Genomic DNA, 7,388 nt, shown 5'->3' with positions numbered 1-7,388 from the left:
GTGATAAAGCATTTCCAGTAGTTTTATTACATTAAAATATAGTTGACAACATGTAGGACATATGAATGGTAATTCAAGTAAAATAATAGTTTGATAGATGTATGAAAACTTCACAGCCTAGTTCCATGCCTTGCTGCAAAGAAGTGGTACATGGTGTTGCAATCCCGTGACCTCATGTGCTTTATCTGGTCTGGATGACCTTTTAACATCGATGAAGAAATACAATTTCACATGGAAATGTCAGGCAACCTAATTCTTTCTTTAAATCTAAGGGTTAGAAGTCCTGAGAATTTGAAAAGACAGGAGATAGCCTGGAGGTCCTTTTCTTTCTTTCTCTTTCTCTTTTTCAGTGCTCTGTGGACTCCAGGAGTTGATACCAACTCAATGGCACATTTTACTTTACTTTACCACAAGACCAGCTCTCCTCCCAAAGAGAGTAGCACCTGGCCAAATTCCAGCAGATGATGCCAGAACATAAGGAGCCTCCATCCTGCCCTAGTCAGGTTAGAGTTATTTAAATAGGACCTTGTTTGGGGAAGGGATTAAGTACTAGGTACTTAGGACTGTAGGGCAGGAGGAGCGGGACAGTCTTAGTAAAGTGGCTGTACACATTATTGTATTCTGGAGCATTTGGACCAGTGCTGTAATATTTATGGAAATTTTCTAAGATTATTCTCCACTTAACCAAGACAAAGATCGAAGTGGAGGTCACTGGGGTGAACATTGTGGATTTGTGGACTTGTTTGAAATAGATTATACTAGCTGAACCCGCACAGAGCATCTGTGTGGTAGTTCACTTCCTTTTTGGGGTTAGTTGGGAGAATTTGTTTGGCTGGTCCTCCCACAGCCCTCTCACTCACTCTGCCCGCCCCACACCGCGTCTCTCGGTCACTCTGTCTCCCCCCCCCTGCGCCTGTCTCGCTTGCTCTGTCTCTCTCCCCCCGTGCCTCTCTCGCTCGCTCTGTCTCTCCCCCGCGCCTCTCTCGCTCGCCCTGTCTTCCCCCCGCTCCTCTCTCACTCGTCCTGTCTCTCCCCCGTGCCTCTCTCGCTCGCCCTGTCTCTCCCCCCGCGCCTCTCTCGCTCGTGCTTTCTCCCCCCCGCGCCTCTCTCGCTCGCTCCTATCTCTCTCCCCATGTGCCTCTCTTGCTTGTCCTGTCTCTCTCCCCCATGCCCCTCTCTCGCTCGTCCTGTCTCTCTCCCCCACGCACCTCTCTCGCTCGCTCTGTCTCTCCCCCCTGCATGCCTCTCTCACTCGCTCTGTCTCCCCCCCCATGTGCCTCTCTAGCTCACTCTCTCTCCCCCCCACCTGCCTCTCTTGCTCGCTAGAGTCTGCGGCCACCACCGGTCGCCAGGCCAGGCCCGCCAGCGTTGGACTGGGCCTTTTACGATATTAGATCGTTTGAGCCCATTGGTGTATACAATTTATATCAGTGGCAAACAGAAATGGGTGCACCGGAATCAATTGAACCCTGTACCTGATACTGCACCCCTTGTTTGCTGGAAACCAGGAGGGGTGCCAGATACAACAAACTCTCAAGGCGCCCAGCCAATTCTTCTCCTCCTGGGTGTGCCAGCCAATCAGGCGCCTCCGCAGCCCAGCCAATCAGCTGGGCTGCCGGGACGCATTTTCCCCAGGCACACCTAGGTGAAATATATATATAGATTACTTTCGTACAATGGACTTCACCATCTCTCCATCACAATACATTTTGCTTTATCAATGTGATTTCCAATTGTCATATTGGGTTGAACTTTTGTTCTATTTCAGGTTGAGAGTATCTTTGATGATAAAGCTATACTAAACCAATTTGTTATATACTCTTTATTATGTAGCTTGTACATAACATGGTAGGGATCTTATTGTTTCTTACTTAACTTCCCTTCCCTTCGACTTACTCCATTGTTGCTCACTCCCCTCCAAAAATGTTCCTCCCAAATAAAGCCTCTTTCTTTATTTGGGATTATTTAATTTTTCTAGCTTCTGTGTGTACACTATGCACTACTGTGTTATAGATAGCACTGTGTGTGGCACACACAGCATAAATAGACCACCCGTGACCCCAAAGACTTTTTAAAAACACCAGCCTTAAGTGCTTTTTCTCCCCCCCCCACCTCCCCATCAGAGTTAGGGCTTGAATTTTAAAAAACCCAGTATGTCTGGGAGGATGTGAGGCAGATACAGGAGCAGAGTGGCAGGCAGAGGGAGGTCTGATGCAGGCCATGGTGGGTGATGGCAAGAGGGGCCTACTCCTCAAGTTGTCGGCACTGCTGTGACTGCACAAAGGCTCAACTTGGGGTGGGGAGGGTGGTCCTGGAACACAACCACCCATGGCAGCTGAGCTAGAGTTAGCGGAGAGGTCTTCCCCTGTCAGGAAAAGAGCTCTTCCTTTCTGTAGCAGTGGTGGAGATTGTGTCAGCTTCTAGTCCAGTCAACACAGTCTCACCAGCCTGCCCAATCCCCCTTGCTAGTGTGACCCCCCCCCCCCACAGTCTGAGACTGAGGGGAAGCGGGAGGAAGTCATTCCACCTGGACTTCTCAGCTCCAGACTGAGGGTGGTGGTTGTGCCCCCCAGAAGGAACCAGCAGCACCAGCACCAGTACAACCATGAAATGAGGCTGGCTCTGAAGGCAGCATGGTGTGGGCTGGGGCCCATCACCAATATGAGGCCATGGTGTTATCCAGACACAGGTAGGCAGGTAGCAGTGTTGCTGCATATACCCTGGAGAAGAACAGAAGACGTCTTCTCATGGTAAAAGCCTAGATTGTTTTTCTTGTCAGACCATTGGTCCATCCAGCTCAGTATTGTCTGCTTCAGGCCATGACTGCTGTGTTGTCCTGTCTCTCTGTTGCAGGCAGGATGGATGGAAGGAAGGAAAAATTGATTCTGTGGTTTTCTGTTCTCAGCACGAAGTATAATATGCTGTGCTATTGCTGCTATAACTATCTGGTTTTGCTGGATCTCAGATTGACAAAAGTAAAACTTGGGTGCCTGCCTTCCTTCCTTGAGTTGTGGTTTGTTTTGTTTGTGAGACAATCTTGTGGTGAGAAATGGACAGTCACAGCTTGCGCCCTCTCCCACTCCCTCCCTCTGCCCCCCCCGGTATCTCTATAATATTTCTAGGTAATTGCTGTGATGAGTTCCATGTCTGGCCTTGAGTTTAGACTAACTTGTGCTTCACTCAATGCTGTGGTCTGCTCTGCAATCTGCATTGCAAGGTGTACTCATTCAAAATGTGGCTGAAATTGCTTTAGTTGAGCTTAGGGCTATGCTTGCTGCGAAGTAAGGGTGCTGCTGTGGCAGCTGTGGCAATGCTAGGAATCAACATAATGGGTCATCATTGTGTGTGAGAGAGCAACTTGTGCCAAAGATGTTACTGCAGTGCAGGCACTGGCACTGGATTCTGGGTCAGTTATTCCTTTTTGGCCATTTTTGAAATATATGTTCTGTGTTGGGAGGGACAGATTCCCTTTTACTGTGTGCTTCTGTCCTGTTTTTCAAGGCAGGTTGCAATATGCATTGCAAATTGTGTGCACTCTGTAAGTACAATTTGTTCCAGTCATAGGAAACAATGGGAAAACCGAAACACTCCATTGTTCCCCATGGGTAACTCCTAGGGACACCAAAGTGCGTTGTGTGGTAGGGTATGATGGGGTGCTACCTGCCACCCAACCCACAAAGAAATGTGCAAGCGGTGATTTTAAATACATGTTTAACCTTTCCCTCAAATCCCTATAGGATCCTATGGGGGTTTGGGGAAAAGGTTAAGAAGTTGTTATAAATTGTCCACTTGCCCATTTTTTGTGGGTCGGGTTGCAGGTAGGGTCCATCATGCCCTACCACACAACTCACTTTGATGTCCTTAGGAGCTTCCCCTGGAAAGCAATGGGATGTTTTGAATTTCCCCATTGTGCCCTATGGCCGAAACACTCAAAACATTTTGAGTTTGGCCATCTGCCATCTGCATTTCCTTTTGAGCTTGAAACAAAAGGCAAGATTTGCTTCATACATATCCCTACCGCTTGCCTCACATCAATGTAAACAGCAGTCAAGAATCAGGCCACCTTTTAATCCAAAGCATAGCATTTCCCCCCAGATCATACAACATCACTATATTGTTCTAATTCAAATTCAGTAAGCAATAAACTTGATTTATAATCCAATGTCCTGCCACTGTATTACTAGATGCAATGGCAGGCATTGAGACATTGCATTATGATGGTGATTGGTGACTTGACCACCCATGGAGGTGCCAAAGAGGATTCAAGCTGCAGCCACTGCTGCCCCTAAGAAAAGCCTATCCAAAGCCCTTGTGAAGGCTTTCTTTATCTGTGATGGAGACGGTGGCTCAGACTGCTCTTTGGCCATGTCATGCTGGCAGCCACCATCTTTTTTTCACTATGGTTCTGAATGTGTATTTTATTTCAATACAAAATTAAGTGCAAGGAAAATGGTAACTGTATTTGGGGATTCTGAGATGTGATTCAGTCACAGGATGACTGTGCTAATTTAGGATGCTCAATATCTCTTTTCCAAAACATTAGCCACTATGCACGTCATTTGTGCAACCCCTGAAGCCATCTCATATGTGCATCGGGATTGACAAAATTCGGAGGTTCTTCCTTCTTTGTCTGTAACCTTTACTTTATTTAAATGAAGAAGAATGAGACTTTCAAAATCTTCTGTTCATTACTTACTTTATTTCAATTTATTAGGGCAGTATTGAAATTTTAGCCATGGGTCTGCTCCTCTCCATACATTTCAACACATCGAGCAATATTATTCTGGCATTCTGTTTGTCAGTATTATACCTTCCATTTTAGTGCTAGCACACTATCAGCTTTCCTCAACATATCAGGCCATATGTAGTCTGATGATAGTTCTTCACCAATTACTGCTCACAGCTGCAGGTCTTTCCCAATATCATTTTCCTGATGCATGGCACTTTATGCTCTATTTCCAGGCAAGCCCCATACCGTTTGTGTAACAAACTAGCTAGTGAATAACTAACTGCCATGACATCCCAATTGTGCTGAATGTTTCCTCAAATCTTTGCCAGTTTCTCAGCTGTTTACATGGAGGAATATATCAGAATATCAAGTGAAATATTCTGACTTGGTTGGAAATAATCATAGAATAAAATAGCAACAACTAATTTATAGCTGAAAAATCTACAATGATTGGCTTTGGACTAGATTAGCTAGTTAGTATTCCATTTCAGGAAGAAAAAGAATCTTCCCCAAATCCCTCCCTCCCACATGCACACACATTTATATACTGCCCACTACCAGAGTCTCTAGGCGGTTTACAACAACAAAACAAAACAAAAAGATTTAAGACATTTAAAACATATATAAAATTTAAAGTTAAATAAATAAAATTCAGCTAAAAACATCACCTAAAACTTCATCTAAAAAGCCTGGCTGAAAGATGTGTCTTCATTTTTTTCCTAAAAGCCATCAGGAATGGAGCAGCTCTAATCTCAGCAGGAAGGGCATTCCACAGCTCTGGGGCAACTACAGAGAAGGCTTGCCTTTGAGTCATCACCAGACGAGCTGGTGGCACCCTCAGACAAACCTCCCCTGATGATTTCAGTTGGCAGCAGGGTTCATGACGAAGAAAGCATTCTCTTAAATACCTTGGGCCAAAGCTGTTAAAGGATTTATAGGTAATAACCAACATGTTGTATTTTGCCTGGAAAACTATTGCTTGCCAGTGCAGTTCTTTCAAACCAGGAGGGTTATGAATTTCTTCAGGACAATCCAGAAACCAACCTGGCAGCAGCATTCTGCACCAATTGCAGTTTTTGGACTACTTACAAAGGCAGTCCCACATAGACTGCATTGCAGTAGTCAAACCTGGAGATGACCAGCATGTATACCACTGTCTTAAGGTCACACTCTTCCAGGAAAGGGCTCAGAATATCTGTTGAAGCTGATAAAAAGCACTCCTGACCACCACCTCCACCTGAGATATCAGAAAGAAAGTTGGGTCCAGAAGCACCCCCAAACTGTGAATCTGTTCCTTTTGGGGGGGTGTAACTCCATCTTAAACTAGTAGACCTATTCTATCTCCGGTATTGCAGCTCCCAATGATGAGCACCTCTGTATTGTTTGGATTAAGTCTTATTTTGTTATCCCTCATCCAGCCCATTACTGCCTCCAGGCAGGTGTTTAGGGAAGTTATGCCATTACCTGATGAAGCTGACATGGAGAAATAGATTTGGGTGTCTTCAGTGTACTGAAAGCACCCTGCACCATCACCTGACGATCTCTCCCAACGGTTTTCAGGTAGATGTTAAAAAGCAATAGAGACAAAATAGAGTCTTGAAGAACACCATATAAAAGCTATCACTTTGTAGAACAGTCTCAAAGCAAAACCTTCTGAAATCTGCCTGAGAGGTATGAGCAAAACCACTGTAAAACAGTGCCTTTTACACTCATCCCCCTAGGATGGTCCAGAAGGATACCATGGTCAATGGTATTGAAAGCTGCTGAGAGATCCAAAAGGACTAAAAGAGTCAACACTCCCTCTGTCAATTCCTAATTGGAGATCATCCATCAGGCTAATCAAGGCAGTCTCCACCCCATAACCTGTCTGAAAGCCAGTTTGAAATGTGTCCAGATAATCTGCTTCATCCAAGACTACCTGGAGCTGAGAGGCCGCCGCCCTTTCAATCACCTTGGCCAATCATGGTCATATAATTGCTTAACTCTGAGCGATCCAATGTAGGCTTCTTTAAAAGAGGTCTAATAATTGCCTCCTTAAGACAAGGCAGCATCCTATCTTCCCTCAGAGAAGCATTTATGATCTCAACTAGACCCTATCTAATTATCTCTCTGCTAGATAGTATAAACCAATGGTTCCCAAATTGGGAGCCTCCAGATGTTGCTGAACTACAGCAACCATCATCCCCAGCCACAATAAATTTTAGCTGGGGCTGATGGGAGTTGTAGTTCAGCAACATCTGGAGGCTCCCAGTTTGGGAACCACTGGTATAAGCCATGTTGGACTAGGGTCAGGAGAACAAGTGGTAGGATGCAGTGTTCTAAGCAGCTTGTTCATGTCCTCAGGAATCACAAACTGAAACTGATGCAATATAACCAGACTAGAGGAGTTACTGGATGCCCCCACAAAAGACTGCACCATCAGTGGTATCAAGTTCAGCTTGAATATGAGATATTTTGTCTATAAAAACCTCTTTCAAAACATCACAGAGGCTACCTGATGGTTTCAAAGCTGAGGCAGAAGGGGTCCGTATAAGTCCTCTCACCCTCCTCAACAATTCTGCTGGCCACGAACCTGCAGATGCAATACATGCAGCAAAAAATTGCTTCTTTGTTGCATGTACTGCCAGAGCATAGGTTTTAGATCGTGCTCGGTGCTGTA

Source organism: Hemicordylus capensis, chromosome 3, assembly GCF_027244095.1.
Source record: "Hemicordylus capensis ecotype Gifberg chromosome 3, rHemCap1.1.pri, whole genome shotgun sequence".
Taxonomy (NCBI): domain Eukaryota; kingdom Metazoa; phylum Chordata; class Lepidosauria; order Squamata; family Cordylidae; genus Hemicordylus; species Hemicordylus capensis.
This window is presented reverse-complemented; position numbering follows the sequence as displayed.